Genomic DNA, 16636 nt, shown 5'->3' on the forward strand with positions numbered 1-16636 from the left:
ATTCAGGAGAGGCAAAAGAAAGTCCTTGTTCACACGGCGCATAATTAAACTTTGGAACTCACCCCTGCAGGAGGCGGGGATGGCCATCAGCTTGGACGGCTTTAAAAGAAGATAGAAGAAATTCATAGAGGAGACGGTTATCAATGGCTACTCGCCATTGATGATGGCTTTGCTCTGCCTCCAGAGTCAAAGGCAGCAATGCTTCTGGATGCCAGATGCTGGAAACTGTCAGGAGTTCAGCCTACACTCGAGTAGGACCCTGGCAGAGACACATGCCCGACTGGCAAGATCTCTCCCTCCTGGTCAATCGTTCAGGAGCTTCATAAGCTTTCTTCAGCCTGAACATCACAGCGACTGATGCCAACCAACACTCACACACTTAGGGATCCGCAGAGTTTGCACAGTTGTGTAACAGACCTCAGCAACTCAGCATTGTGGCTAATCTACTTCATTTACATATAAACACACACGGAGCACTGCAACATGACTTCTTCTCTCTCTAGCATCAGACAGCAAAGAGATAAAGGACAAAGGACAATAGTCCCACTTCACGGAACACAGTAACACGAACATCCTGTCTCCGTCACATCCCACTTGGTGAAGTCAAAACATACACTATCATGTGATAGACAACAATCCCATGACTGCAATAACGGAGCAGGAATTCTAACAGGAGAGTAAAGTGTTGCTGTGCTCCGGTTCAGCTTCCCTAGATGTCCATGTGTTTTAGTGTTACGAGAGAGGGAGAAAAACCTTTCTCTAGCCACCTTCCTTATGCCATGCATATTTCTATAGTCTTCTATCATGTCACCTTTTACCCACCTTTTCTCTAAGCTAAAATGTCCCAAATGCTGCAAGCGTACTTCATAGGAGAGTGTCTCCATTCCTTTGGCCATTTTGCTTGCCCTTTTCTGAACCTGCCTCTTGGTGTAGCCGTGCTGTCCTTTCACTTTGTCCTTTCATTTTCTTTGATGCCTCTTAAAGGAATGATGTGCGGAAATCACAAATCCTTAGGGCTGGCTCTGATTTGCTTTGCAGGAAAAATATGTGCCATTATTAGATTTTTGCTTTAAGTAAACAAAGAAACAACAAAGTGAATCAGAACAAAATGGCGGGTAGGCAGAGAAGAGAAATTTCTCGTTGATTTTGCAATTACACTAAAACAAAGATTCCTCAGCTACTCGCTGACCTTTTCCAGAGAGGGGATGAAAATAATCTTCCATTGTTACAAGCTTCAAAGGGTGAGTGACTAAAAAATGTTATGTTCTCTAGTTCTTGGCAGTATAGTTCAATCTTTGATCTGGGTGAAAGTGAGGCTTCTCTCTTGGTCCATCCTTCATAAGAAGGTTTTAGGTGAATATAATGTATTAGTTTAAAACAAAAGTTTTTGTACTTGGCTAATGCACTGCATCAGCATCTTAAAAAGCAGAGACATCACATTGCTAACAAAGGTCCGCATAGTTAAAGCTATGGTTTTCCCAGTAGTGATGTACGGAAGTGAGAGCTGGACCATAAAGAAGGCTGATCGCCGAAGAATTGATGCTTTTGAATTATGGTGCTGGAGGAGACTCTTGAGAGTCCCATGGACTGCAAGAAGATCAAACCTATCCATTCTTAAGGAAATCAGCCCTGAGTGCTCACTGGAAGGACAGATCCTGAAGCTGAGGCTCCAATACTTTGGCCACCTCATGAGAAGAGAAGACTCCCTGGAAAAGACTCTGATGTTGGGAAAGATTGAGGCCACAAGGAGAAGGGGACGACAGAGGACGAGATGGTTGGACAGTGTTCTCGAAGCTACAAACATGAGTCTGACTAAACTGCGGGAGGCAGTGGAAGACAGAAGTGCCTGGCGTGCTCTGGTCCATGGGGTCACGAAGCATCGGACACGACTAAACAATAACAATGCACTGCATGAACAGGTTATCTAACTCGGAATTTGATGCTGAAAATCTCAGCTTCCGTTTTCAAAACAGCTATGTCCACAGCTCTCGTGCCTGTGAAGAGCAGCTTAAAAAGAGCTGTAAAATTTGCCCAAACTTCTCAGGCACACTTCTCCCTTGGCATTAAATTGAAACTGGAGTCACACTAGAAAAGGTCTACATTTAGAGTAGGAATAAGATAAAGTGGATCCTCTGGACCCTCACTCTAAGCAGCAGTCTAGGCTTGACTCAAATGAGGAGGAGTAAAATGAAGGATCAAAACCATTCCTAGTTGTGCTTGTTGAACTTATCTGAGGATAATAATGAAGACTGGAAGGAAAAGGAAGTGAAAATCTCCTTTTTTTCAGCAAGAGCAACAATAGCTAAATATTAGAAATTGTTAAAGTTCATGTATTTTAGGACATTGATCCTGTAACTTTGGCAAATAATTGTTTTGGAAAGATTGTCTCACAAACCTCAAGGTCAAAGGAAAATGGACAGGTTTTTGGCAGGCTAGCATTTGTTTATTGATTTTATAAATAGCCAGGTATCTGGTTGTTCAATTTCAGCTACATATAAAATGACTTGGTCTTTTTAAAAGGATTTATGGAAGAAGGGTTAGATCAATTAAGGAAAAGGAAATGTGGATCTAATTAATGGAGCCATTTGTTCTGATTCTAGGTCATAGAAAACAGTGGATGCTGTAAATGGAGGGGAAAGTATCATATATTATAGTAGATCAAATATTATGTTAAGCAGAAGATTCCTAATCCTGCTAGCAGCTTGTACAGTATTGTGTTTTAAAGAAAAGTAACCTGACTCTCAAAATACTGTTGGGGGGGGCAATTTATGTTTCCATTTAGACAATAATTAATATTTCTTTTGTAGCACAGTTTGGTATAAAATAAAAATAACTCCAAAAAGTATTAAATAATTTAATCTAAGAAGAAAAGAAATGAGGAGGGGTCAGCCAGATCCATTGGACCTGTGGCACCAGAAGCAGAGGTGCTAAAACTGACCCAGATCCCAGCACCATGATTAGGCCCGAGCCTTGGTCCACAAGCAAACAGGGGAGTAGCTAGCTGCTCTGGCACCCGTGGCGCAGCTGTGGCGATCCACTCACAGAGTCCACCTGGTGGACAGAAGGCCCACACTACCGTTTTGGGCAGCACGGGGCCCCGAGCCACCATGTCACTCGCAGGAGAGACACGTGGTTTGGGTGCGCTGTAGGCCAGGCCGCACGGTAAGCGCCATTTTGTCACCCCCTCAGGGATGACACCCAGGAGCAGACTGCACTCCCACACCCCACTTGCTACGCCCCTGCAAGCAAACACAATAAGCCTGGAACGAATTGTCTAGGGGGCCAAATTCTGAATGATGAATGCTGGAAAATTCAAGAAAGGCAAAAGAAATCACTCCTTCACACAGCACATAGTTAAACTATGGAACTCACTCCCACAGGAGGCAGCGATGGCCACCAACCTCAACGGCTTTCAGTGGGGATTAGACAAATTCATGGAGGAGCGAGCTATCAATGGCCAGCAGCCACAATAGCTATGCTCTGCCTCCATGGTCAGAGACAGCAATGCTGCTAAACACCAGTTGCTGGAAACCACTGGAGGGGAGAGTGCTTGAATCCTGCTTGCTGGTTTCCCACAGGCATCTGGTTGGCCACTGTGAGAACAGGACGCTGGACCAGATGAGCCATTGGTCGGATCCAGCAAGCTCTTCTTATCTCCTTATCTTAAAGGTAAAGGTGAAGGACCCCTGACAGTTAAGTCCAGTGGCAAACGACTCTGGGGTTGCTGCACTCATCTCACTTTACTGGCTGAGGGAGCCAACGTTTGTCTGCAGACAGTTTTTCCGGGTCATGTGGCCAGCATGACTGGCAAAACCAGAGCAGTGCATGGAAACGCCGTTTACCTTCCTGCCAGAGCGGTACCTATTTATCTACTTGCATTTTGACGTGCTTTCAAACTGCTAGGTTGGCAGGAGCAGGGACCGAGCAATGGAAGCTCCCCCATCATGGGGATTCGAACCGCCAACCTTCTGATCGGCAAGTCCTAGGCTCAGTGGTTTAGACCACAGTGCCACCCGTGTCCCATCCTTATCTTACTGGCAATGTAATAATTTAGCCCCACAATTTTTCAGCAATGCCAAAAACAGACATTCCCAAGCATCCTGGTGTCTTTTTGTAGCGGAGGCTTACTTTATTGCTCCCTTCCTTTATTGCGTTTGTTTTACTCGCGCACTCCCAGGAACGCTGAGCAGCGTACGGGGGGATGTGCTGCACCATCAAGATAATGAACTCCACGGGGAGAAGTTATTGTTCCGTGTGCTTCACATCTTGCAAATATTGTGCCTGGCACACTCATAATTATAAATGGAGCAGTATAGGCTCCCGGGCTCATTTCGGTGGTGAATAGCCCTCAAAGTGCATGGGGAAAACCAGCTAGCTGTGAACACAAAGGCTGTCCGGGAGGGTTGAGAGTTAAATCCACAACGCTGGAGTCATCCACAACTGGTTTGCTCCTGACCAGCATCAATGTCCCCTTTGCTCTGCCAAGACACAAAGCCATCCGTGTACTGAGAAATTGTGTGAATTCCTTTCTTTAAAAGGAAATAGAAGGTGTGCCTCTCCCCAGTTTGGATCAGGATGCCATGGATGTGGGACGTGAAGATTAAGGGGCTTTATGCCTTTGCCCTGCAGTCCCAATCCAGATCAGGTCTTCTTTTCTCCTCAGATTTAAACTGCAGGTAAGCTACTAGCTCTTAGCAGCCTAGTTTATATTCTAAAAGGTTGAACTATCTTCCAGGTTATTTTATTCTATTATGTCTTACTATATAATAAAATTGCAAGGCATCACTCAACCTCGTTTTCATTGGCTTTGTGGCACCTGGTTGGCCACTGTGAAAACAGGATGCTGGACTAGATGGGCCACTGGCCTGATCCAGCACGGCTCTTCTTAGGTTCGTATGTTCTTCCTCCCAAAGTAACCCAGGGTGGTGGTCCTGTAAAACAATTAAGGAATATTGGGAAACTATATACAGTGGCGTAGCGTGGGGGGTGCCAGGGGGGCCGACCGCACCGGGCGCAACATCTGGGGGCGCGCTCGCTGCCTCCGGAGTCGCCGAAGAGCCTCCGGCGCAGGCTGTAGCAGAGCCCCATGTCTCGTGGAACCGACGAGCTGTGCGCGCGTCCGGGCTGAAGGCGCCCGGCAGGCAGCGGCTCTCAGCGCTCGCCGCGGAGGACGCACCAGGCAGCCCCTCCTCACAGCCCTGCCTCCGCTGCTGCAGCTGCTGGGCCATGTTGCATTTTCCTCACCTCTCTGCCCCCCTCCTCCTCCGGGCAAGCGGCGTCGTTTGGGCGGCAGCGCCAGCGGCAACTCGCAGGTTAGGGGTTAGGGGGGCGCAAATTACTTGCCTTGTCCCGGGTTAGGGGGCGCAAATTACTTGCCTTGCCCCGGGTGCTGACAACTCACGCTACGCCGCTGACTATATATAATGAATTTTAAAAGATACTTTAAAAAACTTCCTCTAAAACACCTGAAATTTTCCTCTTGGGGATGGTAACAATGGAGGTCCTTCCAAAACAAAAGAGTTTACTACTATATGCCACCACCGCAGCTAGAACCTTTTTGGCATAAAAGTGGAGAACAAGTCTAGTACCTGCTAAGGAGGAATGGCAGGGTAAAATGTTCGAATATGCTGAACCGGCTGGTCTGACAAACAGGATAAGAGAAAACAAAGACAAGGAATATAAGGAGGGATGGATAATGTTTATTTACTATTTCAAGAACCAGTGTAGACAAATACATGGCTTAGCAGGTCTTGTGTAAATCCAGCAGAGTTTCCAGCAGATAACAAATTGGATGATGAAAAAGATGTGGATTACGCGGAGTAGTAGAAAAGCAAAAGGAACCAGGAAAAGTCTGGAAGGGAAGCCGTATGGTATATGTATACATGCTGTATTTGGTATGAAGTTGTAAGTGGGACAGGGGGAGGGGAGGGGGGTTAAATATGTTCTCCGTTCCTGTTTTTGAAAATGCAAATAAAAACAAAACAAAGTAGCCCAGGGTGGCAAACAACAATGAACAAAACAAGAAAAAGTCTGGAAAACGTCTAAAAACAAAGTTACAATACATATGCAGACTGGGCAGGAGCTCTGTTTAAAGGGCATGTCAGAAGAGGAAGGGAGGTCTACAGTAGAACACAGAAGAGACAGTGCCTGTCTAATGTTTTAAAACAGGGAATTCCTAATGGCTGAGACCACCACACTCAAGGCACAATTCCTTTATGGTGCAGAATGGAACGCCTTATAAGATGGTATCTGCAAGAGGCCCTCACCTGCAGACAGCAGTGAATGTGATCAGTTGGGTATATAAGGGGTGAGACGTTCTTTTAAGTGCACTTCTATCAAATAACTTTTTTTTTTAAGTTGCTGGCCAGTGAATTTACTGATGAGACTTTTTTACTCCCTTTGGGGAAAATATATTTCAACTGCTTAAGAAACCCCCTTTGCTGTGGTCTGTGAGGAAAAGTCTAATATCCTCAAACAGCCCATCCAGGTTTCATCGCAGCTTGCTTTCTTATGGCTTTGGGATGATCAAATGAAACACTTTCACTCTAAGGAAGTTTTAACTTGGATGCTAGCAGGTGCTATGATTTCTGTAGCCCAGAAACGGAAATCACGACAGGATCTGCAGCTCTCCCTCTGGTACAAAAATATGAGAACTTTAGTTATTGCTTGGAAGGGGGGGAATCTCATAAACTAAGTATCTCAAAAGGTACAGAAAATCAACAACAGTTCTGTGCAGTTCTGGGGAAAAGTTTATGTCATATACTTCAGACTCAGATATACAGGACTCCACATGAAATGTGGCTGTCTTAATAAACTCATGTACAACACTTTTCTTTTACTGAACTACACTCAGGATTCTGGCCGTGCTAATATGTTTCTTATTGTTGTCTCTGGTTCTGTTTGTATTCCTTGCATTTCACTCCAATAGTTCATTTTCTTAAAAGGAAAAGAAAGCTTTTGAAAACCCTAATTAGCACTTGATTTGCTAATCATAGTCTTGCAGTGCTACAGAATTGCTTCAGTTTCAATCCTTTCTGTGTGTCGTGTGTGTGGGGATACTTTCCTATAGGAAAGTATAGGAAAACCTAAGCATCTGGGTAGGGGAGAACTAGTGCAAATAGCTTGTGTCAACTTTGTTGTTGTTGTTTAGTCGTTTAGTCGTGTCCGACTCTTCGTGACCCCATGGACCAGAGCACGCCAGGCACTCCTGTCTTCCACTGCCTCCCACAGTTTGGTCAAACTCATGCTGGTAGCTTCGAGAACACTGTCCAACCATCTCGTCCTCTGTCGTCCCCTTCTCCTTGTGCCCTCCATCTTTCCCAACATCAGGGTCTTTTCCAGGGAGTCTTCTCTTCTCATGAGGTGGCCAAAGTACTGGAGCCTCAGCTTCAGGATCTGTCCTTCCAGTGAGCACTCAGGGCTGATTTCCTTAAGAATGGGGAGGTTGGATCTTCTTGCAGTCCATGGGACTCTCAAGAGTCTCCTCCAGCACCATAATTCAAAAGCATCAATTCTTCGGTGATCAGCCTTCCTCATGGTCTAGCTCTCACTTCCATACATCACTACTGGAAAAACCATGGCTTTAACTATACGGACCTTTGTTGGTGGTACATATATGTGTGTGCTGGTCTTACACTCTGACCGAGTGCAAAGGTTTGCCTGCTCTGTTTGGCAGTAGCTCGCCAGGGTCTTAAGCAGAGATCTTTTGTGCCCTTTGCTGCTGGATCCTTTTCACTTGAGATGCTGAGGGAGGAGGAGGTCTAAGAAAGAAGGCAATGACAGTTAAGGATCTGAAAATAATGAATTTGTTTTTAAATGTTTTTAACGGTTTGTGATGTATTTTTGTATTTTTCTTTTTTTTCTGTCACTTTTTCTTATTTTGAATTTTTATTCATATGGTGGGAAGGGGTTTGGTTTTTTTTTCTTTTTCTACTTTGTCAGCTATTTTTATTTTGTACTTTCTTCTGCTTCTATTTTATTTTTTATTTTTTGTAACATTTTGAAAATTTCAATAAATATCTTTTTTTTTAAAAAAAAGAGATGCTGAGGGTTGCTTTTTGGACCTTCTGCATGCAGCGCATGTGCTCTACCGCGGAGCTTTGGTCCCTCCCACACTTGGCAGATATACCTATTACATTGGGAGCACTAGTAATGTAGGCAGGCATTAATGTCTGCAGACTAATCTGACTTGATCATCCTCTGGCTTTCTACTACAAGTTGCCACTGCATGTCCTCTGCCTCTTCATTAGAACAATTCAGCTTCCAGAAGTTTTCCCCCCATTCCTTCCATGTAGCTTTTAGTTGGGCTTCCTGGCTATTTCCTCCACATAAAAACATGGCAAATTGCTTTTGCTTTGCTTTGCCAATTGCTAAATGAATAATAAGAATGAAAGAAGCTTCTGCTGGATCAGGCCACAGACCCATCTAGTCCAGCATCCTGTTCACAAAGTGGCTACCCAGATGCTCATACCCGAGCATAAGAGCACTTCCCCCTCCTGTGGTTTCCAGCAAAGGGTATTCAGAAACATTAGTCTGCTCCTCCATGAATTTGTCAAATGCTCTTTTAAACCCATCTAGGTTGGTGGTCATCACTGCATCCTGCAGAAGTGAGTTCCAAAATTTAACTTTGGGATGAGTGGGGGAAAGTATTTCCTTTTGTCCATCTTGAATCTCCAAACATTTAGCTTCACTGGATGTCTACGAGTTCTCATTTCAAGAGAGGAGGATACATTTCTTTCCCCATGTCGTGCATAATTTTATAAACTTTTATCATGCCACTTCTTACTTGCCTTTTCTCTAAGCTAAAACACCCCAAAGCCTGCTACCTTTCCTCATAGAGGACTCACTCTAACCCCTTGATCATTTTGATGGTCCTTTTCTGATCCTTTGGGAAGGATACAAACTTATTAATAAATTAAAATAAATGTGTGGAAATGTGCAAAAAACATACACTCATTTTCTCTAAATGAAAATTATTATTATTAGTAGTAATAATATTATTAAACTCATAAAAGCATCCTAGCAAGCTTTGTTATTCAGAATCCATTCACCAGGTATACTTCAAGGACATGCTGATGAGATACTCCACTCACTCATCCGGATTGCATCCTGATTTAACACAGGTTTACTCAGCGTGCCAGAGTGCGGTGTTTGCCTCTGGCTTCCGCAATCACAACTCTGCAGTTTCAAGGAGAGTCACACCTGTTTCCATCAGGAGCGAGTTTAGCCTTGGAAAGAGCCATATGGTCCTTGCATTCCACCATATGGTGCCCTCCTTTGCTCCTGCTGTCCAGCATGCAGCAAGATTGATCGTGCATTTACCAAGGATGCACTGAGATGCCAGCAGGCAGTTCGCATGCTCTGGTCTCTCGGCCCCCGAAGACTGTCCCTGGACAAACTGCAGAAAGCAAAAGCAATACATAACGCTTAACTAGACCACATCAGCAACATTTGCCTTAAAAATCACTTTCTTTAAGAAAAATTAAAGTTGGGTTGTTTTTTTAACCCACGTTAGCCTATAAAGAAATGCACCAGATGCTAATGGCAAGGTTTAGAAGAATTAAAGAGACCCCTTTGCAGTTTCAGTCTATTTCCACATAGTATTTATAATCCACTTTTCTTTCCCGTGGGAAAGCCGAAACAGAGAGCCTTGTTTGCTTGCCAGAGTTACAATTCCTAGAGCTCCCTGGCAAGAGGGATTGATGGGGACAGAATGGGGAGCAAGAAAACTATATGTGCTGCCACCTTGGGCTCCTTGGAGGGAAGATAAAATGGAAATCTAATAAATAACATGTAAAAAATGATGCCTCCTACTTGCTTGCTTGCTTGCTTGGATGGGTAGAGAGGTGGGGGTGAGTGGGAATATGGAAACCTTGAATTGCATGGCTGAAATGTAGCCTACCGTACAAAGGGAAGCATCACCTCTGTTGCTCCACCCACTTTTGCCACCAGCTCCACCCACACTGGAATGTGGCCCCCAGAAAATTGACAGCAAGGGGATGTGTTCCTCAGACTGAGAAAGGTGGCCCACCCTTGTTCTACGGTAAAAGCATGGGTTCTCTGTCCTGAGCTGAAAGAGAATAGCCACTTTTAATGCAATCTGAAAAATGGAAAGCATGTCAACATTTACAGTGGCGATCATTTTTCATCTTTTGTACAGCCTTCTTCTTGCTAACCTTGCAATTTCTTCGGTTTCCCTCCTCGAAATAAGGGGAAAACTTTAGCAAGCAAAAGCGCCCTCTGCTGCCAACATTGGGGAAAAGCTGGCGACATGTATCAGAGAAGAACTTCAGGAGAGTCTTGCTAGATTAGACAGAGACTGAAAGTCTATCTAGCAGGTGTCCCCTTCGGGCATCCTTTTAATTGCAGATTCACGATGATTCGTGCTCATGATGGTATCAGGGCAGTTATATAGGATCCTGCTATCACTACTATTTAATACTGTTCCCCCCACCTTTAGGGCTGGCTTGGGTCTGCAAAAGTTTCAGGGTGGCTATACAGCTTCCTTTCCAATCTGCAGGGCCAGGAATGGACCTACTATGAAACTAACAAAGCTTCAGGACTCCTAATGCCAGAGCAGCATTAGCCCACATTGCTTCAAAATTTGGGGCCTAGTAGGCCTATGCTGTGGGTCAAACCACAGAGCCTAGGACTTGTTGATCAGAAGGTCGGCGGTTCTAATCCCCGCGACGGGGTGAGCTCCCGTTGCTCGGTCCCTGCTCTTGCCGTTCCACCTTAAAAGGGAGCAGGCTTTGTGAGTCACAGAGTCTGCGTATTTCCTGTTCATGGGAATGGACGTCCGGAGGCGACGTGGGGCCATGATGGACTTTGTCTCCCTGGCAGTATCCCAACACCTGCCACCCTAACAGTTTGAAAGCACGTCAAAGTGCAAGTAGATAAATAGGTACCACTCCGGTGGGAAGGTAAACGGTGTTTCCGTGCACTGCTCTGTTTTGCCAGAAGCGGCTTAGTCATGCTGGCCACATGACCCGGAAGCTGTACGCCGGCTCCCTCGGCCAATAAAGCGAGATGAGCGCCGCAACCCCAGAGCCGGTCACGACTGGACCTAATGGTCAGGGGTCCCCTTACCTTTACCTAGGCCTAATTTGAGTCACGTTGGGCTAAATTAATTTTTGTTGTATACATTTCAACAATCCCAAAGGTTGATCCTAGCACAGACATTGTAAGTGGGGATCTGTCATGGAATGACCCCACTGGTTGTTATAGCCAGTGCAGGGGAACCAGTGACGATGCCTTAAATCTGCCTCTACCCAGAAAGGGAAGGGGAGTTTCTGACTAGACACATCTCTTGAACTCACTTCAACCCCTTCGCTTACCTACTCCATCACTGTTCCTGGAGTCAATGTGATTAAGCAGCTTCTAGCGACAGCAGCACATTTTGAGCAAAACTCTCATGTATTTGCTGCTGCTCCTGAACTGCATCCCCAAGGGCCCACCTGAAGGCCTTGCCTCAGTGATGAGTCCATCTTTCCTCATGCAAAAAGTCAGTTCCTTGACCTGCTCCTGCCAGTGCCAGTTGCCAAATATCACCCATTTTATCTCTTCAACCTCCTGACAGACCCCTCTCTCACCCACACGACATTTGATCCTCTCCCGTCTGCCCACCACTGAAGAATAAAGAGCAGACGGATCTAAGAACCAAACGATGTTAATATCGGAGGAGACATATCAACTGTGTGACCTTTAAAAATGAATTTTACTGTCTTTCATTGCCAGCTGAGTCAAAGGATAAAATTGTGTCCACCCTCACCCTTCCCTGGAAACAGAGAACATCATTAAAAAGCACATAGGAGGCCTCTTACTTTTCTTTTACCTTGGTTCTTGCAGTCACTATAAGTAAAAAATTGGACATCCTTTCCAATTAAAGCATATAGGGACTTTGCTCTTCATCTTTTTCCAGAGCCCTATGGGGAATGTACATGCAGTACATGGAGTCCCCTTTTCTCTCCGGGTTCTCCAAAAAGGAATTACCAAAGGCTGCCACCACCATGCAGGCAGAAACCTGCCTGGAAGAAATACAACTCGGAGGCAGGATGGGGGGAATTCTAAGCTGCAGTGTTTTTCTGGATTTCTAAAACAGCCCCCTGCAAGCCCAGAGAATGCCAAACCCAACAGAACACCAAGGTTTGGTAAGATTTAGTGATGTATGTGTTTGCATGTATGTAATCATGTATGTATGTATGTAATTGCGAAAGGCTGGGCTGGATGAATCCCAAGCCGGAATTAAGATCGCCGGAAGAAATATCAACAACCTCAGATATGCGGATGACACAACCTTGATGGCAGAAAGTGAGGAGGAATTAAAGAACCTTTTAATGAGGGTGAAAGAGGAGAGCGCTAAATATGGTCTGAAGCTCAACATCAAAAAAACGAAGATCATGGCCACTGGTCCCATTACCTCCTAGCAAATAGAAGAGGAAGAAATGGAGGCAGTGAGAGATTTTACTTTCTTGGACTCCATGATCACTGCAGATGGTGACAGCAGCCACAAAATTAAAAGACGCCTGCTTCTTGGGAGGAAAGCAATGACAAACCTAGACAACATCTTAAAAAGCAGAGACATCACCTTGCCAACAAAGGTCCGTATAGTAAAAGCTATGGTTTTCCCAGTAGTGATGTATGGAAGTGAGAGCTGGACCATAAAGAAGACTGATCGCCAAAGAATTGATGCTTTTGAATTATGGTGCTGGAGGAGAGTCTTGAGAGTCCCATGGACTGCAAGAAGATCTCGACTAAACGACTAAACGACTAAACAACAGGACACGACTAAACGACTAAACAACAACAATCACACACAAACATTTTTATTGGAGAAACTGATGAAGGTGAAAGCTGAAGCATTTTGCAACCTAATTTTTTTTTAATGCTCTGTTTGTTAATTACAGTTATGTATGTATTATTTTTGCGATTAACGAAATCCTTAAAGGGATCCAGAACCATCTTACATGAAGTGCTGTTGGATGATATTATACAAACACACACACAATCACACAGAGAGAGCCAGTGTGATATACTGGCTTAGAGTGTCAGACTAAGACCTGGAAGACCAGGGTTCAAAACCCTTGCTAATCTATGAAGTTTCCTGCGAGATCTGGGGCACTCATTGTCTCTCACTCTAACCTACCTCACACAGCTCTTGTGGGGATAAAATAGTGTAGATGAGCTATGTACACTGCTTTGAGCACCTTGGAGGAAAAGTAGCATATAAAAGACACACATGCATCCATGTTCATGCATATTTTACAAAGTAGTGGTATATCATTTCCTTAGCTGGAGCAGTTTTTTGCTCCTCCTTTTCTTCTAATTTCTCTCCTCATTGCTTTAATCTTCTCTCCTCTCCTTGCAAGTTCTCTGTCTTTACCTCCCCCCTCCCAGGCAGCCTCCTTTATCGCTAGAGTCCCTTATCTCCCCCCTCCATCGCTTGCTGATAAGCTGCTCAGCGGCTTTGTTTCAACACCCCCTTCCCTCTTTCTAAAAAAAAAAGCACAATCTGCTTTTTGCCTGCTCCTGGGCAATTCGGCTCCAGGGACCACACATTCGCTCCATAAGATGCACAGACATGTCCCCTTACGTTTTAGGAGGAAAAAGGTGCGTCTTATGGAGCGAAAAATACAGTACTTTGGGAATTTGTGTGTGTAAGAGAAAGAGAGAGGGGAGAGGGAGACAAGGAGCATTATATCCCTTATGGCTGCAGGTTATACAGGCCCTTTTATTATATCCCTTACAGAAGTCCCTTAACTTAATGAACATCACATACTGTACTTTGAAAAGTTGCCCTTTCTGCCAGAATAACATAGCCGCAAAATATATCACTATCATTTGTTCATGTGATGTTCCCTCTGGGTTTATTTATTTTTTAAGTGATAATGACCTAAGACAAACCAAGTCCTGTGTTACAAAGACCTTGCCCTTTTGTTGCTTACTATCACAGCATTTAAATATAAAGTTTGAGGAAAGCACATGCCTAAATCTCCCAAATGTTTGAAAATAGCTTATGGGTACAACTCAAAGTGCTGCTTTTGATCTTTAAGGCCTTAAACCTCTTGGGATCAGTTAACCCACAAGGACCATATACTGTAAGCTGACGTGGATCCTTAGTTCTTCTTCTTCATAGCCTCTTCTTCAGAAGTTGTGATGGGGAGCTTGACTTGCAATAGGACCTTTAGGAAGCTGAAGGTAGTGTGCATGGCTCCTCCATTATAGATACACAACAACCCTGTGTGGTAGGTGATGCTGAGAGACAGCAATGGGGATGCTGCTTTGCCAGGGATCTAGATTCAGGTAGGTAGCCGTGTTGGTCTGACGCAGTCAAAATATACACAGTGGTACCTCGGGTTACATATGCTTCAGGTTACTTACGCTTCAGGTTACAGACTCTGCTAACCCAGAAATAGTGCTTCAGGTTAAGAACTTTGCTTCAGGATGAAAACAGAAATCGTGCTCTAGTGGTGTGGCAGCAGTGGGAGGCCCCATTAGCTAAAGTGGTGCTTCAGGTTAAGAACAGTTTCAAGTTAAGAACGGACCTCCAGAACGAATTAAGTACTTAACCCGAGGTAAAAGGTAAAGGTAAAGGTACCCCTGCCCGAACGGGCCAGTCTTGACAGACTCTGGGGTTTGTGCGCCCATCTCACATCTATAGGCCGGGGGCTAGCGCTGTCCGGAGACACTTCCGGGTCACGTGGCCAGCGTGACAAGCTGCATCTGGCGAGCCAGCGCAGCACACGGAACGCCGTTTACCTTCCCGCTGGTAAGCGGTACCTATTTATCTACTTGCACCCGGGGGTGCTTTCGAACTGCTAGGTTGGCAGGCACTGGGACCGAGCAGCGGGAGCGCACCCCGCCGCGGGGATTCGAACCGCCGACCTTTCGATCGGCAAGCCCTAGGCGCTGAGGCTTTTACCCACAGCGCCACCCGCGTCCCTTAACCCGAGGTACCACTATATAAAAATTAAAAAATTGTCCAGTATACCAAGAACAAACTTAATTGGTCTCTAAGGTTGCTACTTGCCAGGAATGTTATTGAGTTGTCCAACCCCATTCTAGACCCCATGAAATTATTCTTCAAGAGCATCAGCGTTTGTGGCCAGTAGGGATGCTGGAGAATTCCGACAGAAACAGGAGCACAAATTGCCAGCATTCATTTATCTGTCCCATGTCTGGAGTGGAAAGTAATCCAGCAGACACCCTCCATATTCAATTTTGTTGCTTCTGCTTTCGGTTTCCAAAGGATACATAATTTATTACGTGTTTGTGTGTGTGTGTGTGTGTCCCCATTTTGCACTGTGTTTCCTTTCCATTGAAATGAATGGGGTGTAATAATGCAATGACAACCTAATTTACATAATTTCAAGAGCATTGGCATTTGTGGTCAGTAGGGCTTGATTACACAAATAATAGATGAACCAGAACGGGTTGGAAAACAGTGCCTTCTCACATCCCTAGGGGCCAGTTACTGTATTTGTCACTATTATCGTGAACAATCCACTTGGCCCGCACATTGCCTGTGCACAAATTACTGCAATGTGTCTGGTTCAGAAACTCCAGCTGGTGCAGAATGCAGCAGCCAGACTGCTAAGGGGAGCTTCTGGTTGAGAACATGTGATGCCAGCTGCAATGGCTGTCCCTCTACTACTGAGACGGGTTCAAGCTCCTTGTATGAGTTTACAAAGCCCTAAACAACTTAGGTCCAGGATACCTCAGGGGCATCCCAGCTTGATCACAGAGATAATTGGCAGGAGTGTTACTGGTCATTTCCAGAGTTGCTGAGGCTCCTTGACAAAAAAAACACCAAAAAACAAACAAACAACCGAACCAAGCCTTTTGCCATCAGCCCAATCCTGTGGAATTCTCTGCCAATAGAGATTCAGGGGCACAAAAACAGAGGGTGGAGGGGATTATCATTATTACTAAGAATTTTACGTTTGATTTTTGTTAAGCCTCAATGGTGTCATCCTGGGAACTTCGTTAGACTTCTTTGTCCTCCGCTGCACACCCTTTCCCCATTTTTTCCTGTTCTCTTTCAATAAATTAAGGGGCGTCCTACTAATGTAGATCAAAATAATGCAAGGAATTCAGATCCAAGTTTTTATTATTGATAAGTTTTTCTGAGTTACGCGTACTGGATTTGTTTTTCCTCGCATACACACACACATAGGCATATACTGTAGACATGTTATTTCTATGTGCCTAGTATAGTAAAACATTGGTTCTTTTCCTCCTGCATTCTGGGAATTATTTCTATCTTCTCTTTGCTTCTAAAACAGACTATAAGGCCTGTTTATAATCAATCACGCTTCTCTCCCTCTCTTTCACGCACAAGGCTAAAGGTCTGTGCCTGGCACAGATCTTTCTGTATAGCATTCCTTACATACCACACTTGTCTTCTTTAGTTCACCTTTAGTTCACAATGATGTGTAAATCACAATGATGTGTTAATCCTCAATGTATAATTAATTGTGTGAGTTTATATAACAATCTAAACATTAGTAAACACCTTAGTCATAACATTATCAATCTTAGTCATAGGTGGATTAAGAGCTTATATGCCTGTCTAAATACAGCTCTAACATTCTGTCTTTCATGTGCCAAAGATCTATGGAGCTATGTAAGCCCGCCT

Source organism: Podarcis vaucheri (assembly GCF_965113315.1).
Source record: "Podarcis vaucheri genome assembly, chromosome: 7".
Taxonomy (NCBI): Eukaryota; Metazoa; Chordata; class Lepidosauria; order Squamata; family Lacertidae; genus Podarcis; species Podarcis vaucheri.